Here is a 24557-nt window from a genome sequence, read left to right on the forward strand (position 1 = left end):
TTTTGTTCTTAACCCTTTTATATTTTATACAGTCGAAACGATTAGAGATGGAATTTGAATGAAACAGTCTTTTTGTCTTTCGCCACTTCCTTGGTCCACCTGATTCAGATGCGCCATAATTAATCTTCCTAAAATACCACTTCTTCTGTTGACACCTTTGCTCAAAAATTGTCATTGGGTCCCTACGATCAAGTTTAAATGTGCTGAGTTGGCATCCAAGGCTCTCCCTGATCTGGCCCCAATCTGCCTTTCTAACTACAGGGCTGTCTCATACCCTACTCTCCATCCAGCCCCATAGGTTTACTTATTTCCTTTATACTTTCTCTCTTTCATGCCTTTGTTCAAGCTGTTCCCTCCTAGAATCCCTATTCCATGAAACCCATCCAACCCTAAATAGCCCTCAAGTCCCAACCTCCAAGATTCTTTGGTCCTCATCTGACTCTGAATGTGTAATAATCATAATAGCACTTATTGACCACCTACCGTGCGTGAGGCCCTTGTTCCCATTCTCTCTCCACCCTCATGGTGATATTTATAAGGCAGACACTAAAATCCTGATATGAAAGGTAAGGAAACTCACAGCTGAGAGTCAGTCAACAAGTATTTCCTGGGCACTGACTCTGTGCCAAACAGTACTGGTTATACAGTAATGGACAAAAAGATGTGGTCCCTGCCCTCATGGAGCTTCCATTCTTGTGAGAAAGACAGATGGTAAAGCCATCAATAAACAAATTAGTTATAATGCTCTCATTATTATTAATTGTAATAAATTCCAAGAAGGGAAAGAACTGGGTTCCATGAGAATAGTGGGGCTGGGTGGGGGGCAGTCTGGATATAGAGAACAGATGAAGCTGTCTGAGAAGTGAAACCTGAAACTGAGACCTGAAGGATTTCAAAGACTAGGAAGGAGAATGTTCCAGGTAAAAGGCACAGCTTATGCCAAATGTTTCCAAGCAGCAAAGAACTCGGCACCATGGAGCAGTGGGGTCCCCTCGACCAGGACAAGAGCGACCCTGCCTAAGATCCGCCCTTCAGAGGGTTCTGGAGAATGTCCACCCCCAAACAAATCCATGCCAAGAACCAGAGGGTGCCTGGCGCTCCGCAGGCTGTAAACGTAAACATCCCCGTTCTAACAGTGCTCAGGCCCCAGGGAACACTGCTCCACATCTCTTGCCCACTGTTCTCAGAACAAAGATTCCTGCACCGGCCTGTGGGAGGCGTGTCGGCTGAGCTTCGGCCAATGCCAGAGATGGACCCTGCTTTGGAGCTGCGGGGAAGATTTGAGCAGCAGAAGCTTTTAAGTGAAAGAAAAGGTAAATGCAGTTCTCATATCTCTCCTCTCGGGTTGCATGGATATCACAGATACTTGCATAACAAAGTGTCCATTTACTTGTTTCTTTTCATGTTCTGAAGGGTCTTGTGAATCGGCACCGTCTTCATAACAGTTGCACGTGGCACCTGAGGAACACTGTACAGTATTGAACAATCCACGTGACTTAAACTTGTGCATATGTAGGTCTGGACATGACGTGTGAAGCATGGTAGCAACTCTTCATGTTGACAACTAGTTGGATGCTATTTTGAGAACAGTTCAGTTTTTCTAAAAGTGTTTAATAAGATGGAATTGACATTTCTAAAAACCATTTAAATTTGATTAATTTTGGATATTTATTAAGTGTAAACTATATTTCCCTTTGAATTTTAATACATAATTTTGAATATATAAGAAGAAAAGTCACTTCTCAAAACATACATGAAAAATAATTTTAGTTGAAAAGTTTCACATTTACTTAGTTACTTTTTTTTTTTAATTTTTATTATTTTTTGGCTGCATCAGGTCTTAGTTGCGGCATGTGGGGATCTTTTGTTGCAGCACGCGGGCTCTTAGTTGGGCGGCAGGTTTTCTCTAATCTAGTTGTGGTACGCAGGCTCCAGAGTGCATGGACTCTGTCGTTTGCAGCAGGCAGGCTCTAGTTGAGGTGGGCGAGCTCAGTAGCTGTGGCACGTGTGCTTAGTTGCCTCGCAGCATGTGGGATCTTAGCTCCCCGACCAGGGATCTAACCCTCGCCCCCTGCAATTGCAAGGAGGATTCTTTACCACTGGCCACCAGGGAAGTCCCTACTTAGTTACTTTTGAGGAGAATGTATTCAAATTTTGTACACTTTGGATGCAATGACATGTTTTTTGAGTCCTTTGAGAGTTAGTCTGGGTCCAGATCATGATAGGAACAGAAAGTAGCAAAGTGGAACTCAGAAAAGAATAAAAAGGAACTTCAGAGTTTTGGTAGGGGCCAAAGTGGTGAGCACGTGTGGGAAAATTAGAGGCGGTGTCAATGTTTAGATTTGGGTCAGGGGTGGGTGGGTTTAGGATTGGCTGTCAAGATTTTGGTGAAAATGAGGGTGAGTTTAGGGATAAGATTCAGATGAGGAACACACATAACTTCTGATACCTTCTGATCTGACATCAGAACACCAAGCCTCTCCACAAAGAAAAACAAGCTTGTGGCTTTATAATTACACTTTGTTTTGGTCTAAAAATGACATTTCTCAGCTCGATCACTGGCAATAGTCACCAGACTCAATTCCATCTGAATTTTAGTTGTTTTCTAAAATTAAATCTACTTTCAGAAGACGAAGATTTGCTACCACCAGTGACTGTGATGCTGATCAATGACTCCTACCCTGTGCCAGGCACTGTGCCCAGTGCTTTCAATTTATTCTCACAGCACACTTTCATGTCTGTGGCTCAGAGAAGTTAAGTAACTTGTCTAAGGTCACACAGCTAGTGCTTGGTGGAGCCATCCCATTGACAAGCACCTGCTAGGTGTGCAGTATTGTGTTATCTCTAGTCCCTGCGGAAACTTTGAAAGGGAGTGAGCTGGGTTAGAGAGTGGTAGAGATGTGATGGAAATTCTTGGGTGGGTGTGTGTGTCAGTTATGACAGAGTGATGATGGAATCTAGTGGCCCAGGGAAAGTAGAGGACAAGACCACAGGGGAGAGGAGTGCATGGCAACAAATGGAGAGGCTGGGCATTGGAAGGGTTTGGATAAGGAAATCACCAAGAATTAGGACAGGAGCGTGCCACAGAATTATGAGCCAGGAGCCAAAATCCTTGAAGAATAATATAGTCTGATGATATAAGATTCAAAACTGAAGTCCTTCCTAGGGGTAGGGAGGGAGGTGTAATGGCCTGGAAGCATCTACTTGTTCTCCAGTATGACTTCGTCTTCCTTAATAATGAAGTCCCTGATTTGTAGCTGAGCATATAGACATGCAGAAAAAGACATGTCCCAGGTTTCCTTGCATCCATGTAGCTAAATGCCAGCTATTGGGGAGGGTCCTTTACAGAAGAGGTGCACCCTTCTTGGTTACTTTTTCCTTCTCACTGACTGGCAAGAGAGCCTAATAGCTAGAGCTCTAGCAGCCATCTTGGACCATGAGGTAACCTTGGGAATGTGAGCTGCCCCTGTGGAGCAACCAGCTAGGAGCCTTGATTTGAGAGAGAGAGAGAAGAAAAAAAACAAACAAACCACAAACCCATCTTACTGAAGTCACTGTGACATGGGGATTTTTTTAAACTTGTAATTGAACCTAATGCAAATGGCTGCAACTAGAAAGTTATGTTTGGGTCCTACTGAAGATGACATTTAATGCTAGTGGGCATGAGTGGGTGCTAAGAAGCCTTGGAAAGTTGTTGAACAGAAGGTGAGCTGACGAGAACTGTACATTCAGAAAGGCTGTGGAGAATAAATAAAAAATAAGGTGGAGAGAGCTGAGGTGAGGATGTGTAGTTAAGGGGGACATTTAGATATTCTGAAGACTCAGATCAATGATGGCATCTGAAGGACTGGGTCTGGAAGTCAGGTTTTAGGAAGGTTGTGAGGTTGGTGTTAGGTTTAACAAGCAATTCAGGAACTTGATTATGGCTAGAGTCAGGTTGGGGTGAGGTTTTGAGCTGAAGTTTATACCAGGGTTGGATTTTAAGTCAGAAATTGGAAGAATCTAATAGCAGGGCTGGGTGTCACTGGAGGTGTCGGGCAGACTTAGGAAGGGACATTTAAGTGTTCTGGGATATGCCTGGGGCTTAGTGTCTGAAGCAGTGGTACTCAGGTGAGGCATTTGGAAATGTATGGGGTGTTTTGTATATTTATTTATTTTTATTTATTTATTTTTGGCTGTGTTGGGTCTTCGTTGCTGCATGTAGTCTTTCTCTAGTTGCGATGAGTGGGGGCTGCTCTTCGTTGCGGTGTGCAGGCTTCTCATTGCGGTGGCTTCTCTTGTTGCGGAGCACGGGCTCTAGGCATGCGGGCTTCAGTAGTTGTGGCACGTGCGCTCAGTAGTTGTGGCTTGTGGGCTCCAGAGCACAGGCTCAGTAGTTGTGGCGCATGGGCTTAGTTGCTCTGTGGCATGTGGAATCTTCCCGGACCAGGGCTCAAACCCATGTCCCCTGCATTGGCCGGAAGATTCTTAACCACTGCGCCACCAGGGAAGTCGTGTGGGGTGTTTTGAATTGTCACAATGACAGCGGAGTGTGTGTGTGTGGTTTGCTCATGGTGTTTAGAGGCAAGAGCTCGAGGTTCTAGATGTCCTGTAATGTGGGAAACAGGCACGGTGGTCCAGCCCCAAATGCCATGCATTCCTGGGAAACACTGAGGCAAAGTGGCGTCAGGCAGAAGAGAAAAGCTGAGCACTATTGGGTTAGAATCCTGCTCTGCTTCTTTCTTCCCCAGGAGGACATAACCCTCAGTTTTCCCATCTATAAAATGGGATGATGATAGAGGCCTTGCAGGACTGTGAGATTGGTAATAAGTTTGCAGACGACCCAGCACAGGGCTGGCCCAAGGGCCTGCAACTGGGAGATGTCTGGACCAAGCTGAAGGCAAATCTGGGTAAAACTGAAGTTCAGTCTGGGTTTGGGTTCGTTTGGGGGTCATGATGCCCAGCTACAGCTGTGTGTTAGAATTACTCAGCTCAGGAGGCTTTAAAAAGTGCTGATGCTTGGTCTAACCTCTCAGAAATTCCGAGTTAATTGGTATGGAGTAGGTCTTGGGCAGTAGAAGTTTTAAAAGTTCCTTGAGTGATCAGAGCCTCCTGTGGGGCCTGAAACTCTCACTCTTGAAATTACTCCTCTCAGTAAAGCATTGGTTCTCAAAGTGGGTTCCCCAGACCAGCAGCATCAGCGTCACTCCAGAACATGTTAGAAGCGCAGATTCTCAGATTTCACCTCTGACCATCAGCAGCTCTGGGGTAGGGCCCAGTGATCAGCATTCTAGCACATCTTCTGGGGATTCAGATACCCACTCAAGTTTGAGAACCACTCAATACAGCACCATCTCCAGGAAGCCCTCAAGAAAGGCAGGTGCTCTTTCACTGTTGGGTAGTTCCCCACACTTCTCTGAATAATGTCACATGAGCTGTGAGGACAAGCTCCATGAGGCCAGGGACTTTGTCCATCCCATTCACAGCTGTCTCTCCAGGGTCCACAGCATGTGATGCATAACTGAATGAGGTGAGAGAGACAGAGACAGAGACCGAGAACTATCTCAGGTGCTGTGAACTGGGACGAGAGGAAGACCCTGCCTGTCTCTTTTTCTGTCTTGGTCCCACGACATGTGAGTCTAGTGTTTCTAGTGTTTAAAGATACAGATTCCTGGCACAAACGGGTCCTTAAACGCCTGTCTCTCCACCCAGAGAAGGGGAAGAGATGTGGACTCCTTGCACCCCTGGTGGAGCACCGCCCCTGGCACTTGTTCAGAGTCCATTTGTGTCTCCAGTGTGGTGCTCACGTGTGGCAGGTACAGTATCTGACAGGCAACTTACGAGATATTTTTCTTCAAAATTTTTTTCTTTAGTTTTTCCTCCAATGTTCATTTTTTTTTTTAGTTTTGAAACAATTTCAAATTTACACATAGTAAATTTTCTTATTGTCCCAATGATGGCTGTTATAAGTCCAGGAAAACACTTTGCATTCTAGTCCTCGTCAATCTATGAGAGATTGTCAAGGGCAATTCTGCTATGTGTGATTTTCACTTATGGGCAATTAAAGTAATTTGAGAGTTGCCTTCAGGACACAACCTCCACGTAAGAAGCCACTTCCTGGACAGCATCTCAGCTGAATCCTTGGGGGGTGATCAGGGACTATGAACCCAACCTAAAGCCAGGTAGGATTCTGCTGATGGCAGGTGACAGAAGTACAGTGCAAACTAGCATAAGCTCAAAAGGGAACTGATTGGCCCCTCAACTGGGCCAGCTAGACGCAGTCTCACCTCAGGCATGGCTGTACCCAGGGGCTCAAAAGGAGTCCCCAAGTCTCTCTCTCACTCTGCTTTCCTCTGCGTTAGCAGGAAAGGTGACCTCTGATGGCTCCCTGACCACATCAGTTCCCCCAGGTGGGGGCCTGACTGGCTCTACTTGGTCACTTGCTTACCCCTGGATCTGTCGGTTTAAGTCTGAGAATGGAGGTAATCTGATTGGCCAGCTCGAGTCATGTGCCCGCCTCTGGGCGGGGCTCTGTTTTTGATTTGAGAGAATAGTAGTTATAAAACGGGAGAGGGTTTTTGCTGCTCCTGATCAATTGGTGAGTAGTCCACACGGGGAGCTATTGTCAGAGCCAGGAATAATAATAATAGCAGCAGCAGTAGTTGTAACATTTATTGAGAGCTTGCTGGGTTCCGGGCATTGTTCTAAGTGGGTTTTCTCTTAATTAGCTCATTTAATACTCAGCCATTTTATGCGGTTGATGCTACTTTCATACATGTTTTCCATACCCGCAACTTCACAGAGAGGTGCAGTCACTTGCCCAAGGACACAGCCAGTACGCAGCAGAACGCGGGGCCCCACATCATCAGGCCTCGCTCCAGAGTGGGTGCTGGCGCGCCTGGGAGCACACCTTCCACTATCCTCCCTGCGGTAGAACCTGGACTTCTACTCCAGGCTTGGACTGTCACATGGCACTCTCGCCCTCCACTTCATCTGTGAGGCTGGCGGAAGCGGAACACCTCGGTTCAGATCACTTATGGGAAGTTTGCCATTACCCCCAGAGCCCCAAGAAACAGAGAACAGAATGGGTGAATTTTTTTTTTTTTTGCGGTACGCGGGCCTCTCACTGTCGTGGCCTCTCCCGTTGCAGAGCACAGGCCCAGGACGCGCAGGCTCAGCGGCCATGGCTCACGGGCCCAGCTGCTCCGCGGCATGTGGGATCTTCTTGGACCGGGGCACGAACCCGTGTCCCCTGCATCGACAGGCGGACTCTCAACCACTGCGCCACAAGGGAAGCCCAGAATGGGTGAATTTAGAGCAGTGGTTCTCACTGGCTGCCCACAAGAATACTTAGGGGAACTTCACAAAACCCCAGTGCTCAAGCCATATCCCAGACCAATTAACCAGAATCTCTGGGGTGGAGCCCAGGCATTAGTAGTCGTTAAGGTTCCCCAGGTGAATTAAATGTCCGGCCAAGGTGGGGAATCACTAGTTTAGAGGACTTGTAGCTTGGTAGAAATAGCCGTGGTTTAAGATCCACCTGGGTTTGAGACTTGGCTCTGCCATTGCAAGCTGTGTGACTGTGTGCCAGTCACTTAACTTCTCTGAGCCTCAATTTCCTTATCTGTGGAAACGGTATAAGTCCCTCTACTTTATGTGAGGGCTGAATGAGACAATGTCTGTAAGGCCCCCAGCACAGAGCTGGTACTCAGCTCCATCCTTACCATTAAGGAGGGGGCAGGACAGACCGGCCTGTGCAGGACCATCCAGGGAGGCAGAGCTGTGCCAATGACTCACCATCACTAGGTTGAGGCTGTGGAATGGACTCTCGGGGCTGCTGGGACCCTCAGACCTCAGGCCCTCCTGCCTTGGTCTTCCACCCTTACGGAGGGACTTGAGGCTTCTGAGTAGGGTGAGCTTGGGATGGAATGGGCAGCGGGGGAGTTGGGGCAGAGTTGGGTGGGGGACTGGGGGAAAGGCTGTGTGAATGCACTGACTTAGTCTCACCACCAGGTGGCGACAGGAACCTACCCGCTGCGGGAGGGCCAGCCAGGCTGAAGGAGAGGACCGCTGGGAATAACGCAAAGATTTTCGAGAACTTTTTTGAGTACTAGGTAAATGCTAAATCTTTATTTTCTTTCACTTCCATTTACTTAATGCAACAGTCCTGTGGTAGGCGCCATTACCCTCCTTTAGGGGATGAAATGGAGGTGGTGCTGGTAACTGGCGACCAGGAATTTAACCCAGTCAGTAGGACTCCACATTACTCTCTTAACCACTGAAGTCATAGTCACAGCTACAGCGGCCTTTGGAATTCCTCGGGCCCTGTGATTCCCAAACCTGTATGATGATAAAAATCACCTGAGGCTCTTTTAAAAAAATTCAGAATTCCTGGGTCCCAGGACAGGCACTGAATTAGAATCTCCCAGGAAAATGGGCTTGGGAATGTGTGTGGTTAACAAAAGTTCCTGTTTGGAAACATGAATCTGCTCTCAGAGAGGGAAAGTAACCTGCCCAAGGTCACACAGCGAATCCCCTCCAACCTCTTAATACCCTCTAATTCGGAAGCCAGGCCATACCCCCCAAAAGACGAGACAATATAGCACATGACCCAGCAATTCCACTTCTGGGTATATGCCCCAAAGAGTTAAAAGTAGGACCTTGAAGAGATATTTGAGCACCCATGTTCATAGCAGCATTATTCACAATAGCTAAAAGGTGGATGCCACCCAAGTGTCCTTCAACAGATGAATGGATAAGCAAATGTGGTGTATACATAAAATGTACTATTATTCAGCCTTAAAAAGGAAGGGAATTTTGACATATGCTACCACATGGGTAAACTTTGAGGGTATTATGCTAAATGAAATAAGCCCATCACAAGAAGACAAATACTGTATGATTCCACTTATAAGAGGTACCTAACATAGTCAAATTCATAGAGGCAGAAAGTAGAATGGTGGTTTCCAGGGGCTGAGGGGAGGGGCAATGGGGAGTTATTGTTTAATGGCTACAGAGTTTCCGTTTTGCCAAATGACAGTGGTTCTGGAGGTAGATGGTTGCACAATAATATGAACGTACTTACACTGAACTGTACAGTTAAGATGGTTAATTTTATGTGTATTTTACTAGAATACAAAAAGTCAGAAAAAAAAAGATAAGACAATCTATGCCCAGCCCTGGAGGGTTGATAGTGGTGAAGCATGAGAAGGTGTGTGATTTTCTTCATCTTTTGAATGATTTTATGAATAAATATTATACGGAATTTGATGAGTATTGTCAGATCACCTCTCTCCTCAAAAAGGATTGTACTAATAATGTATGGATGTACTTTTTTCCCAATGACTTCACCAATTTTGGGTTTTATTATTTGACTTTTTTTCCTGTTTAATGGGTGAGAGATAGTACTTCATTATTATTTAAATTTGCATTACCGCTTGTTAGACTTAAAGTCGAAGATCCAGAATTGACCAGTGTCATTGACAGCCTCAGAATGATTTTCCTCAAAATGTTAATTCTTGGGGAATTCCCTGGCAGTCCAGTGGTTAGGACTCTGTGCTTCCACTGTAGGGTGCCAGGGTTCGATCCCTGGTCGGGGAACTGAGATCCCCGCAAGCCACACACACAGCCAGAACAAAGAAACAAACAAACAAAATGTTAATTCTCGATTTATTATACTGAATAAAACAAGTCCATGTTTATTGTTAAAGTAAATTAAAAAACCTACTAGGTCTGTTATTGAGAGGAGAAAGTGGCTCCTGCTTGAGCTTCTGCCGTGATTGTTCCTGCTTATTCAACATTAATTCCAGGTTCTGAGATGGAGGCTCACAAAGAGAGGGGTGGGTTTGGAGACCACAAGTGTAAAAACTCCTGTTCATTTTGTGGCACCTCGTGGCGGCCCTCCCAGTGGCTGTTTTTACGTACCTTCTAGGTCACTCTCCTTGTGATGGGGCAAAAATGGTCAGTGAGAGGCTGGCATAGACATGTGCCCCCACCCCCAAAAACATAAAAGAGTCCTGTAATTATTGGTCCAATTTCTCCTCCCTCCATCTTCCCTTCCTAAAGAAGCCTGATTCTTCCATGTGGGAAAGTGGCTGAGTTGAGCTGGGTATGGACTAGGAGCATTTTTGATCACTTTATTTTTATTTTTGGTGGGAGATAGATTGAGTAGCTCCAGGGCATGAGGAAATTTTAATTAGTGTGGCCTTGAACTATGTATTTGACTCCCTTTAAATCCCTTGAGAGGTGTGACTAAAGAATGAAATTGCTTGTTAATTACTTTGGGCTATTGGGTTGTATTTCTTGTGTCAGATGCCATTCTGAGACTGAGTCACATGTGCCCACATTTTATTAGGGTTCCACCCTTACTAATGAAGACTTGGGCATGAGCTCTCGAGCCTCCAACACCCTGGGGTCTTGGCTCCTTGACAGCCCTGCCACCCGCCACCAAGGCCACACCTTGGACCCTGTCATCACCCGAAACTGCTCCACCTCTGAAATTACAATTCAGATGTCCCACTCTTTAGTGACAATCACCTCCCCCAACCCCTGCCCACTTTCCTCTACCACACCTCTCCCCTGACCCCACTGGGGCTTCTAGCCCATTGATCCCTATTGTTCTGCCCAAGCATCTTTTCCCTTTTCTGTTGGTAATGACACCCACTTATTCCTTGGAGGAAACTTCATTTTCTCTCCCATATGGGTAATATGATTCAGGTGAGGCTGACTCTACCCTCACATCTGGGCAATCATACTTCAGATTCTTGGCCACATCAATTGGTCAGGGGTGGGCCTGTGACCCTGTTCAGTCCAGGGAGAGCTAACCCAGTACTATTGCTGAGACGCCAGAGAAGGGGACGTTTTCTTTCTGCTCATGTGGCTCACCTTGCAGAACTTAGCCTGGACTTGTGAGGGCTGTCCTGGGGTCGAGAGCCTGCAGGATAAGGAGGAAAGCCGAGCAAAGAGGGGAGGTTCCTAATAATCTCGTTGGAGTATCTGGAACCAACCATTCCTGAAACTACCCTGGGTTTTTCAGATTTGTGAGTTGATGTCTGAGATCTGTGAGTCAGGATTAGATTCTATCACCTGAAACAGACGTGGCTATTACACTGCCACTCTATTGAGGCTCTAGATGAGGGGTGCCTAGATGTGGTTGCTCATCAGAATCACACGGGAAGTGTGATTTTTTCCCTTAAAACCTTTATAGATACAGAAAAAAGCGTAAAACATAAATGTATAAGTTAATGTATTATTACAAAGCCAACTCCCATTGTAACCTCATCAAGGTCAAGAAAGAGAACACTGAGGACTTCCCCAGTGGTCCAGTGGTTAAGACTCTGCCCTTCCAATGCAGGGGGTTGTGGGTTCAGTCCCTGGTTGGGGAACTAAGACGGTTTGGCCAAAAAAAAAAAAAAAAAGAATGTGGCTGGACTCAAAGCCTCAACCCCTCCTCCCCTACACGGAACCACCACCCTGACTTCTGTGCAATCTCATTCTTGCTTCTCTTGATCATTTTCAGCCTGAGTATGCTTTCCTAGACACTATGGGGTAGTTTTGCCTGTTTTATTTATTTATTTTTTAAAGAAGTACCTCTCTTCTTTAATATTTGCAGTTATTTTCTAATATTTATTTTATTTATTTTTTTGGCTGCGTTGGGTCTTAGTTGCAGCACACGTGATCTTCGTTGCGTCATGTGGCATCTTTCATTGCGGCATGGGGACTCTTCGTTGTGGTGTGCGGGCTTCTCTCTAGTTGTGGCGTGTGGGTTTTTCTCTCTCTTGTTGTGGTGTGTGGGCTCCAGGTCATGTGGGCTCTGTAGTTTGGGGCGTGCAGGCTCTCTCGTTGAGACATGTGAGCTCCGTAGTTGTGGTGCATGGGCTTAGTTACCCCGCAGCATGTGGGATCTTAGGTCCCTGACCAGGGATCAAACCTGTGTCCCCTGCATTGGAAGGCGGACTCTTTACCATTGGACCACCAGGGAAGTCCCAGTTTTGCCTGTTTTAGAATGTTGTACAAATGGAATTATTTATTAATCTTAATGAAGCCAAATTTGTCAGACTTTTCATTTAAGGTTGGTGCTTTTGTATCAGGAAAAGTAATCTGTCACCACCCTGAGGCTTTCATCCTCAAACTTTTCTTTCACCTTCTATCGCCTTTTATAATCTTTATTGTTCTTTATTCTAATCTTTTATTGTCTTTATGATCCCACTATGGTGTGAGGTAAGGGTCGAGTTTCATTTTTTCCCTATATGAACACTCAATCTGTTTATCGAAAAGGCTCATCTTTCCCTGCACTCTTTCGTGCTACATAAATCACAGCTTGTGTCCATCTCGGTGTCAGCTTCTAGTCTTTTCTTCAGTCTGTCTATCCTTGCAAAAATACTACCCTCTCCTAATCACTGTACTTTTATGAAGTTTGATATTTAGTAGAGCGATATTCCTATATATGTATATATATATTTAGGAAGATATTCTTGGCCATTTCATCGCCATATTATTTTATTTATTTTATAAATTTAATTAATTAATTTATATTGGTTGCGTTGGGTCTTTGTTGCTGCACGTGGGCTTTTCTCTGGTTGCAGCAAGTGGGGGCTACTCTTCGTTGTGGTGCACAGGCTTCTCATTGGGGTGGCTTCTCTTGTTGTGGAGCACAGGCTCTAGGCGCGCGGGCTCCGTAGTTGTGGCTCATGGGCTTAATTGCTCCGTGGCATGTGGCATCTTCCCGGACCAGTGCTCGAACCTGTGTCCCCTGCATTGGCAGGCAGATTCTTAACCACAGAGGATTTTGATTTGATTGCATTGAATCTACAGATCAGTACATTGTTCAAAAATGAGTCTTCTAATTCTTTTTTTTTTCAAATGTGCGCATATTAAGAAGAGAAGATATAAGATGGGGGAGACCTAACAAAATTTGTTTTTTTTCCAGCTTTATTGCGATATAATTGATGTATAACACTGTATTTTTAAGGTATACAATGTGATGATTTAATACATTTATAAATTGCAAAATGCTTACCACCATAGCATTAGCTAACACTCCAACCAGTCACATAATTACCATTTCTTTTGTGTGGTGAGGACATTTAAGATCTACTCTCTTAGCAATTTCAAGTATGTAATAGGGTATTATTAGCTATAATCACCATGCTGTACATTACATCCCCAAAACTTATTAATCTTATGACTAGAAGTTTGCATCCTGGAAGTTTGTCTTCCAGTCTTCAAACATGGTATGAGTGTGTGTGTGTGTGTGTGTGTGTGTGTGTGTCCACTCATGCGTATACTCACACACATACATTTATTCAGTTAATTAAAAAATTTTTTCTCTATAATGTGTTTTGCACATCTTTTGTTAATTTTTTTTTTTTTTTGGCTGCATTGGGTCTTCATTGCTGTGCGCGGGCTTTCTCTAGTTGCGGCGAGCGGAGGCTACTCTTCGTTGCGGTGCTTGGGCTTCTTATTGCGGTGGCTTCTCTTGTTGCAGAGCACGGGCTCTAGGCGCGCAGGCTTCAGTAGTTGCAGCACACGGGCTCAGTAGTTGCGGCCCATGGGCTCTATGGTATGCGAGCTTTGGTAGTTGTGGTGTGCGGGCTGAGTAGTTGTGGCTCATGGGCTCTAGAGCACAGGCTCAGTAGTTGTGGCGCATGGGCTTAGTTGCACTGTGGCATGTGGGATCTTCCCGGACCAGGGCTCAAGCCCATGTTCCCTGCATTGGCAGGCGGATTCCTAACCACTGCGCCACCAGGGAAGTCCCTCTTTTGTTAAATTTATTCCTAGATAATTGCTATATTTTTTAATGCTCTTCAAGTGTCTTATTTAAAGTCCAGATTTTTTGGCTCAGCCTCTGGAGAGTCTGAATGAGTAGTTCTGGGTGGGCCCAGTGATTCTGATGTGCAGCCAGGCCTGGGAACATGGGCCTCTCTGGGGCTCCCCTCATGGTCTCTTTTCAAACGTATTCAGTCCCATCCCCCTCCCAACTGGCCCCATCCCATAAGCTGATGAACAGGCTCAAGTCTCTCTCTCTTGGAGTAAGCCTGCTAATCCCCTCAAGGTCCTGCCATCACATTTTTATCCCACTCACAGCCACACTTTCAGAAGGGGTTGTCTACACCTATGATTTCAACTTTTTATGTTTGTGTATGTCTAAATAAATTTGAAAAACCATGTAGCCCCTCACACATTTTAAAATTGACATCTAATTCAAATCATCCTTACCCACCCCTGTGTCCTTCTGATCTACCAAGCGGACTTTTTCTCTTGGCTCCCTCATGCTCCCTCACCTCTGCAGGGTGGCCTCTGGTGCCTAAATGCCACTAAATCTGCTCTACTCAAGGTCTTTAGACTTCCCTGTCACTAAATTGCAGGGACAGTTTCAGTCTTTGTCTTACCTGCCTTCTCTGCAGCATTTGAAGCTCTTGGCACTCCTTCATTTTACATGCTCTCTCCCTGGGTGCCCATGACATCACATTTTCCTGCTCTCCCCTCCTCCCTTCTAACAAGCTACTTACTGACTGTGATGAGTGATTGAAGGGAACAAGGAGGCAGAGGGGATGGAGGGTGCCAGTCAATGGAGGGTACCATGGGATGGAGGGTACCAAGGGATGGAGGGTACCAGGGGATGGAGGGCACCAGGAATGGAAGGTACCATGGGATGGAGGGTACCAGGGGATGGAGGGCGCCAGGGAATGGAGGGTACCAGGGAATGGAGGGTACCAGGGAATGGAGGGTGCCAGGGAATGGAGGGTACCAGGGGGTGGAGGATACCAGAGAATGGAAGGTACCATAGGATGGAGGGTACCAAGGGATGGAGGGTACCATGGGATGGAGGGCACCAGGGAATGGAGGGAATAAGGGGATGGAGGGCACCAGGGAATGGAGGGTACCATGGGATGGAGGGCACCAGGGAATGGAGGGAATAAGGGGATGGAGGGTACCAGGGAGTGGAGGGTAATTGAGTTTCCTTGGCTCCATCCTCTTCCTATCCCATAATGCCAATCCCATACCAAGATTTGTTGATCATACCCACACACACAACATTTTTTCCCTCAATGAAGAAGAAAGTAATGTTGATCATTGTAAAAATTTAAGCATGTTGAAAAGAAAAAGAGAAAATTTAAATCACCTGAAATCCCCCAACCCTGAGAAAATCCACCATTATAACATTGGTGCTTGTCCCTTCATTTGCCTCTCTGTGCATTTACACACACCAAATGTGTTAGTTTACAAAAAGTTGGAAAAATGGTTATTATTATAGATGCCTTTTTTCTTTTAAAATTTTTACTTATTTATCATTTTGACTTTTCTTCCCCAGAAAACCACTGTTAAAACTCTGGTATGTGTCCTTCTAGACTTTCCACCTGTTGATAGAATCACACTTAAAAAACCTGGAACATATATAGCAGTGGTCCCCAACTTTTGGCACCAGGGACCGGTTTCGTGGAAGACAATTTTTCCATGGACGGGGTGGTGGTGGTGGGGTGGATGGTTCAGGCGGTAATGGGAGTGATGGGGAGTGGCAGATGAAGCTTTGCTCGCTTGCCTGCTACTAACCTCCTGCTGTGCGGTTCGGTTCCTAACAGGCCGCGGACCCCTGATGTATAGGATTATTTTTGTCACTATTTTTATATAAAAGTGTGACCATGTTATATACATATCTCTTCTTCTTGCTTATTTGACTTAACCCTTCACATCAATTAGCATAGTGCTAAATTCCTCCTTGTTAATGGCTGTATAATATTCTGCAACATGGATGCACCACCATTTATTCACTCATTGCCTTATTAAGGTGCATTCCTTTTGTTTTTCAGTTTTGTCTTGTTTTGTTTTCACCACCTTGACTAATGCTACCATAAATATTCTTGCACATATCCATCTTTATGTGCTCTTGTTTTTATTTATTTTTAAAGTGGGTTGATTCCCAGGTATGAATTGTTGGGTTAAAGGGTGTGTATATTTCAATTTTAATAGATCTTTCCAGATTGTTTTCCCAAATGGCTGTAAGGAAACACTTTTTCACCAGAAATGAATGAGAGTAGAGCCATTTAACCCATATTCCCACAAACAATAAGTGTCATTTGTGTTTTTCTTTTTTGTTGATCTGTGGGTATTTAATTAATTAATTTATTTATTTTTGGCTGCGTCGGGTCTTAGTTGCAGAGCATGGGCTTCTCTTTGGTTGTGGCGTGTGGGCTCCAGGATGCGTGGGCTCTGTAGTTTGTGACACGCAGCCTCTCTGGTTGAGGAGTGCGAGCTCAGTAGTTGTGGCACGTGGGCTTAGTTGCCCCGCAGCATGTGGGATCTTAGTTCCCTGCCCAGGGATCAAACTGGTGTCGCCTGCATCATAGGGAGGATTCTTTACCACTGGACCACCAGGGAAGTCCTGATCTGTGGGTATTAACTGATAACACGCTATTACTTTAATTTACATTTCCCTGACAACTAGTAGGACTAAATATTTTTTCATATTCTTGTTAGACACTTGGATTGCTCTTCTGGGAACTATTTCTACCCTTTTCCTTTTTTCCAGTGGATTATTTGTCTTTTTCTTATCACTTTATCAGAGCTCTTTTTTTTTTTGGCCGCACTACATGGCTTTCGTGATCTTAGCTCCCCAACCAGGGATTGAACCTGGACCACAGCAGTGAAAGTGCTGAGTCCTAATCACTGGACCACCAGGGAATTCCCAGGAGCTCTTTGTATAATACAGATATTAACTTGTCTTTCACATGGATTTCAAATGATTTCCTATTCTATTAATTCCCTTTGACTTTGGTTGAGGTATCTTTAGCCATAAACAATTTACCATTTTAATGTAATTAAATGTGTCGACCTTTTCTCTTATAGTTTCTGTCTTCCTGTTCTGGCTTAAAAGGTTTTTTGGAGGGAATTCCTCGGTGGTCCAGGGGTTAGGACTCAACACTTTCACTGCCGTGGCCTGGGTTCAGTCCCTGGTTGGGGAACCAAGATCCCGCAAGCTGCAAGGCATGGCCTAAAATAAAATAAAAGGCTTTTTGTAATATGTTTTTATATATTCTGCATATTGTTTACATGTACACATTTAAACCATCTGAAATTTGTTTTTTGTTTCACTATGGTGAGAGATAGGGGTTCTACCTCATTTTCTTCCTGGTGGGATCCCAGTTGAGTCAGCAACACTTATTTATTTATTTTTTGCTGATCAGTTTTTTAAAAATTTTATTGTATTTATTTTTGGCTGCATCGAGTCTTCGCTGCTGCACACGGTCTTTCTCTAGTTACGGCGAGCAGGGGCTACTCATCGTTGTGGTGCATGGGCTTCTCATTGCCATGGCTTCTCTTGTTGCGGAGCACGGGCTGTAGGCACGTGAGCTTCAGTAGTTGTGGCACATGCGCTCAGTAGTTGTGGCTCACGGGCTTAATTGCTCCACGGCATGTGGGATCTTCCTGGACCAGGGCTCGAACCCGTGTCCCCTGCAATGGCAGGTGGATTCTTAACCACTGCGCCACCAGGGGAACACATGCACTCAGTAGTTGTGGCTCACGGGCTTAATTGCTCCACGGCATGTGGGATCTTCGTTGCCACGTGCGGGATCTTCGTTGCAGCATGCGGGATCTTTCTTCTCTTTTTTTTACTTGTGGCATGCAGGATCTAGTTCCCTGACCAGGGATAGAACCCGGGCCCCCTGCATTGGGAGTGGGAGTCTTAACTACTGGACCACCAGGGAAGTCCCAGCAACACTTATTAAATAAAGTACCATTCTTTCCCCACCAAATTGAAATTTCACCATTGCTACATTTTAAATCAAATCTATGTTGGTATCTGGTCTTGTGCTCTCTTCTCTTTCACTGAATTTTTCATCAATTTCTTGACCATTCTTGGAAAAGTGTTGGTAAGTGTCAGAGTTCTGGAAAAGCCCATCTTCCCCACGTCCTTAGCTGGACTTGAAGGGTGAGCAGCCTAGATTACTGCATACACCCGGCAAGACAACCCCTCCCCAGCATATACCAGATTGTTTCGGCGTGGTATGCGTATACATACTTCTCTGCACTACTTTTCTCCCAGACAGCCTCACCAGCCACTCAGCCTCACCACTGCTCTGCTGCAGACGCCAGGACTAATCTCATTACACCCTTAATCCCTGTTTATGGTCCCTGGTCAGCCTTGTCCCTGCATCTAATCCCCATCTGGCCCTGCTTCCCCTTCTTTCATCCTGTCTCCTGCCCCCTAACTACTAAAACCCTTCACCAAGCCCCTCCAAACTCAGGCATGAGAAGGGCCCTAGGATTTGTCTTCTGTGGACAGTTCCTTCATCTTCTAGATCTTCCGGAAAACTGGATCTCCCTGGTGACACTGCTTTCCCCACCACTAGCTCAAATGGTGACTGTCTTCTCTCCTTCACTCCTCCTGCCACTGGGCCAAGATTGACCTACTTGCTTTGCTTCCAGAAAATGATCCTTCGCTTTCCCCAAACTCCTAGCTTTAAATCTTATGCTATTTAACAGAACTATTGTTGCAGACATCTACTGACCCTTGGTTGGTTCTTCTGATTCCTTGAAAGAGTTAGTACCTAATGCATTGCCCTTCTTGCTAATACCACTCCAGTAATAATTGTTTTGAAGTATAATTGACCTACAACACTATATTAGTTCCTGGTGTACAACATGGTGATTCAATATGTCTATGCATTACAAAGTGCTCACCACAATAAGTTACCATCTGTCACCATACAAAGATATCACATAATTTTTGACTATATTCCCCACACTGTACATTTCATCCCCATGACTCATTTATTTTGAAACCGGAAGTTTGTACCTCTTAATTCCCTTTACCTATTTCACTCATTCCCTCCACCCCCCACCCCTTTGGCAACCATCTATTTGTTCTCTGTGTCAATGACTCTGTTTTTTGTTTTTTTTTTAAATATTTGTTTATTTATTTATTTCCTTGGTTGTACCTGGTCCCAGTTGTGGCAGGCGGACTCCTTAGTTGTGGCATGCGAACTCTCAGTTGCTGCATGCATGTGGGATCTAGTTCCCTGACCAGGGATCGAACCCAGGCCCCTTGCAGTGGGACCACGGAGTCTTATCCACTGTGCCACCAGGGAAGTCACTCTAGTTTTTTGTTTTTTTTTTTTCTGAATTTTATTTATTTTTTTATACAGCAGGTTCTTATTAGTCATCCATTTTATACATATAAGTGTCATTTAAAGCTTGAGTTTCCTTATTAATTTTCATTTTGGATGATCTGTCCATTGGTGAAAGTGGGGTGTTAAACTCCCCTACTATGATTGTGTTACTGTTGATTTCCTCTTTTATAGCTGTTAGCAGTTGCCTTATATATTGAGGTGCTCCTATGTTAGGTGCATATATTTATAATTGCTATACCTTCTTCTTGGATTGATCATTATGTAGTGTGATCATTATGTAGTGTCCTTCCTTGTCTCATGTAACATTCTTTATTTTAAGGTCTATTTATCTGATGTGAGTATTGCTACTCCAGCTTTCTTTTGATTTCCATTTGCATGGAATATCTTTTTCCATCCCCTCACTTTCATTGCTTCTGTAGTTCTTCTTGCTTCTGTTCTTATTGCTTCTGCTGTCTTACCTCTGGTGGATGAGGCTAGTCCCTCTGTTTTGTTATGTTTGTTCATTTGTTTTATTTTTTAGATTCCACATATAAGTAAAATCATTCAGTATTTGTCTTTCTCTGTCTGACTTCTTTCACTTAGCACGATACCCTCATGGTCTATCCATGTTGTTGCAAATGGCAAGATTTCATTATTTTTTTAATGGCTGAGTAATATTCCATTTCATATATATATATGTAACATCTTCTTTATCCATTCATCTGTTGATGGGCACTTAGTTTCTTCCATACCTTGGCAATTGTAAATAATGCTGCAACAAACATAGGGATGTATGTATCTTATCAAATAGGTGGTTTTGTTTTCTTTGGAAAAATACCCAGAAGTGGAATTGCTGGATTGTGTGGTAGTTCTATTTTTAATATTTTGAGGAACCTCTATACTGTTTTTCATAGTGGCTACACCATTTTACACTCCTACCAACAGCACACAAGGGTTCCCTTTTCCCCACATCCTCACCAATGCTTGTTATTTCTTGTCTTTTTGTTGATGGCCATTCTGACAGGTGTAAGGTGATAGCTCATTGTGGTTTTGATTTGCATTTCCCTCATGATTAGTGATGATGAACATTTTTTCATGTACCTGTTGGTCATCTGTATGTCTTCTTTGGAAAAATGTCTATTCAGCTACTCTGCCCATTTTCAATAGGCTGTTTGTTCCAGTCATAATTCTTTTTTTAAAATTAATTAATTAATTTAATTAATTAATTTGTTTTTTGGCTGCACTGGGTCTTTGTTGCTGCACGCGGGCTTCTAGTTGTGGTGAGTGGGGGCTACTCTTCCTTGTGGTCTGTGAGCTTCTCATTGCAGTGGCTTCTATTATGGAGCATGGGCTCTAGGCGCACAGGCTTCAGTAGTTGTGGCACGATTGGGTCTTTGTTGCTGCATGCGGGCTTCTAGTTGTGGTGAACGGGGGCTACTCTTCCTTGTGGTCTGTGAGCTTCTCATTGCAGGGGCTTCTCTTGTGGAGCATGGGCTCTAGGCGCACAGGCTTCAGTAGTTGTGGCACGTGGGCTCAGTAGTTGTGGCTCACGGGCTCTAGAGCGCAGGCTCAGTAGTTGTGGCGCATGGGCTTAGTTGCTCCGCGGCATGTGGGATATTCCCGGACCAGGGCTCGAACCCGTGACCCCTGCATTGGCAGGCAGATTCTTAACCCCTGTGCCACCAGGGAAGCCTCTCCAGTCATAATTCTTTACATGTTCAGTGTCCACATAGATGATCCTTCCCATCCCTGGCCTCTCAGTCCCCTGACTTCTCTCTACCTGTGACCTTGCCCTTCACCTGGCCTCAGAACTCTCCCCCATGGTCACACCTGAGGGTTTGCTGTTACCAGTGACAGGCCTCTCATTTGGGCCTGCTCTTTGTTGGCCCTGCCTGAGATCTGAGCTGTAGGCATCCTCTCTCCACTTATCTCCCCACTCTCCGCGATTCTTCATCTCCATTGCTTTGGGCACTGCCTTTGCCCACTTTGTAGTTTGTGATTTTAGTTATCTCCTAGTTTCATTAGAAGTGGCATTTCTGTTACTCGATTCATCAATATGAGATCACTTACTAGAGACTCTGGATGCGACGTGTGCCCTAGTTATCTGTTGCTGTATAACTTAGTGGCATAAACAATAACTGAGTTATTTGCTCATGATTCTGTGGGTCAACAATTTAGTTGGGCTCAGTTGGGCGATTCTTCCGCTGGTCTCACCTGTGGCAGTCTTTGGTGGCTTGGCTGGGGCTGGATGAACTACCCAAGAGAGTTGGCCTGTTAGTGCTGGCCCTCCATTGGGACTGTCTCTCTATGCGCTCTCTCATCCTCCAAGAGGACCACCCGGGCTTCTTTCCCTGGCATTCTCAGAGCAGTGAGAGAATGGAAGGGCAGGACGAGTGGAAGCTGCAAAGCCTTTGGGGACCTGACCTCAGAATACCCACAAAATCACCTCTGCCATGTTCTGTTGGTCATAGCACATTACAAGGCCAATTCACATTTAAGGGAGTGGAGAAATAGATGCCCTCTTGATGGGAATTGCAGTAAAGTCACATTGTGAAGGGGTTTACACACAGAGGGGAGGGATTGTTGCCATTTTATTTTGGCATCTGCCACAGTATGTCAGCTGGTGCAGCTGGGAGAGGAGTTAGCAGTTTGCTTGAGTGATTGACTAAAACTTGGACTCAGTGATTGCCTCCATTTGGCCGAGTTGAGGTGCTAGCACGTCCCTGGAATTACGTAGGAGAAGGAGTCCAAACATGCAGGAAAGAAGAAGTGTGAAGTGGATTTGTCACATGTGACAGGCACATCCCCTCCTGTTGCATCTCCTGAGAAGTCCCAGAGGTTACAGCTAACCCCAGGGCATTAGGATTCTGTAACAAGGGGAGTCCCAGTGTCCTCGACCAGCTCTCTGCTGGCTGCTTCCCACTGTCCAGGCATTGCGGGGGACCCACCCCTGAGACAGGCTCCCATATTTCAATAGGAAAGCTGGAGTCCTGCAGCAGGAGAGGTCACATGGCAGGATTTAGTCACCAGAGCCATAACGGGCATCAGAGAATGGTAATCAGAATGCTTTGATCTGCATGGGTTTCGAGGGTGGCTAATTGACCATGGTGTCCCGAGGAATAAAATAGATGAAAAACCTGTAAAATATTTCTTGATCTGCAGAGCAGAAACATGACAGGTCAGGTGGCCAGAACCCTTAGTCCCCACAATAATGGTCACAGACCCCACCCAGTTTCTGGACCTAATGCAGTTCATAGACTCAGAGCCCCTTTCCTTTTTTAAAAAAATTATTTATTTATTTATTTTTTGGCCACACCGCGCGGCATGCGGGATCTTGGTTCCCGGACCAGGGATCAAACCCATGCCCCCTGCAGTGGAAGTGCAGACTCGTAATCACTGGGCCACTAGAGAAGACCCCAGAGCCCCTTGATTGAGTTGAGGCTGGGGTCCCTTTGAGACAGGATCTTGCAAATTCCCGTAAGCATACAGTATAAATCTCCCAAACCCTGCAGCCATTTACTAGGGTAACTGTGTCTTGGGCAAAGGGACATTCTCAGACTCTTTGGAGATCACTAGATACTGGCTTTGAATTGTCATTAATTCCTGGGAACCAAAAAAGCCAGTAGGGGCTTAAAGTGGTCAGATGACAAACGGAATTTTGGTTAAAATCAAAATCACAGTGAGCCAAGCAGAACCCTAGACCCAACCTGTGGCTCTTTGTAGTTCTTGAATGAATACTTGGACAGGGGTAGAATCCTCACACTGGCTCTCAGAGCCATTGAATAAAGGCTATTTTGGCAGGAAGGACCACATGGAAGAATCCCAGAACTTACCCTCTGTAACCAGGTAGTAAAGTAAAAGATATGTTGCAGACTTGGGGAGACTGCAGGGATGATGCTACTTGTTACACCCCCATTTATGTTATCTGTTTGGTTTGTGCAAAAGAGATGGCTTTTAGAGCAAATTTCTGTAATTTATTGTAAACGTAATCAGATGGTGACTCCAGTTGTAGCTGCTGTTCCAGATCGTTATTGGAGCAAATTATTATAGCTGCATGTCCCCCTGGTACAGCACTATTGACCTGGCAAATGATATTTTCTCTGTAACAACTTGCAAGTGTTACCAAAGGCAGTTTACTATCACCTATCATTCCCAACAGTATACCTTGACAGTCTTTCCTCAGGGTCATGTCAACCCTCTAGTTCTCTTGTAATCTAGTCTGCAGAGGTTTCCATCATCCTACTATCTCACAGAATATCACGGCCCTGATGATGTTGATCTGATTGGACCTGAGGAGCAGGTCATAGCAAGGACTTTAGATGCCTTAGTAAGGCCCAAGCAAGCCAGAGGGTGGGAGACAAAGCCTGTAAAAATGTAGGGACTTTTGATGATGGCCATTCTGATGGGTGTGAGATGATATCTCATTGTAGTTTTGATTTGTATTTCTCTAATGATTAATGATGTTGAGCATTCTTTCATGTATTTGTTGGCAATCTTTATATCTTCTTTGGAGAAATGTCTATTTAGGTCTTCTGCCCATTTTTAGATTGGGTTGTTTGTTTTTTTTGTTATTGAGCTGCATGAGCTGCTTGTAAATTTTGGAGATTAATCCTTTGTCAGTTGCTTCATTTGCAAGTATTTTCTCCCATTCTGAGGGTTGTCTTTTCGTCTTGTTTATGGTTTCCTTTGCTGTGCAAAAGATAGCTAGTGGGAAGCAGCTGCATAGCACAGGGAGATCAGCTTGGTGGTTTGTGACCACCTAGAGGGGTGGGATAGGGAGGGTGGGAGGGAGGGAGACACAATAGGGAAGAGATATGGGAACATATGTATATGTATAAATGATTCACTTTGTTATACAGCAGAAACTAACACACCATTGTAAAGCAATTATACTCCAATAAAGACGTTAAAAAAAAAATGTGGGGACTTGCCATCTCAACAACCTTTCTGAGGGTCCAGTGGTTTGGAGCAAGTTGGGTTATTTCCTTAAAGGTGAGTGTGGTACCTTGTGCTGCCTCTGACTAAAAATGATGCCCAATGCTTTGTGGGTCTTTCTGGATCCGGGGGGTGTTATGGTTTGAATTGCATTTCCCAAGAAGATAGGTTGACATCCTAACCCCTGATACCTCAGAATGTGACCTCATTTAGAAATAGGGTCTTTGCAGATGTAGTCGAGTTAAGATGAGGTCATTAGGGTGGACCCTAATCTACTGTGACTGGTGTTCTTACAAGAAGAGGCAAATGTCATGTAAAGATACAGACACACAGGGAGAAGGCCATGTTGTGGCTGAGACAGAGATTACAGTGATGTGTCTGCAACCCAAGAAACACCGAGGACTGCCGGGGACCACCGGAAGCTGGGAGATAGAAAGGCATGGGATGGATTCTCACATAGACCCTTTTGAGAGAGCGTGACACCTTGATTTCAGTCTTCCAGCCTCTAGAACTATGAGAAAATAAATTTCTGAA

At 45.0% G+C, this 24557-nt stretch overlaps 1 long non-coding RNA gene across 1 annotated transcript in view; it reads left to right on the plus strand.

Annotated features, from left to right (window-relative positions):
* Positions 1-7290: 7290 nt before the first annotated feature.
* LOC112414037 (uncharacterized) overlaps positions 7291-24557 on the plus strand; it is a 95820-nt gene continuing 78553 nt past the window's right edge. The window contains exons 1-2 of the long non-coding RNA XR_003006062.1: positions 7291-7891; positions 7993-8093. This is a non-coding gene — a long non-coding RNA (uncharacterized LOC112414037). The remainder of the gene's footprint in view (positions 7892-7992; positions 8094-24557) is intronic.

This window comes from Neophocaena asiaeorientalis, unplaced genomic scaffold (genome assembly GCF_003031525.2).
Source record: "Neophocaena asiaeorientalis asiaeorientalis breed wild unplaced genomic scaffold, Neophocaena_asiaeorientalis_V1.1 scaffold46, whole genome shotgun sequence".
NCBI lineage: Eukaryota > Metazoa > Chordata > Mammalia > Artiodactyla > Phocoenidae > Neophocaena > Neophocaena asiaeorientalis.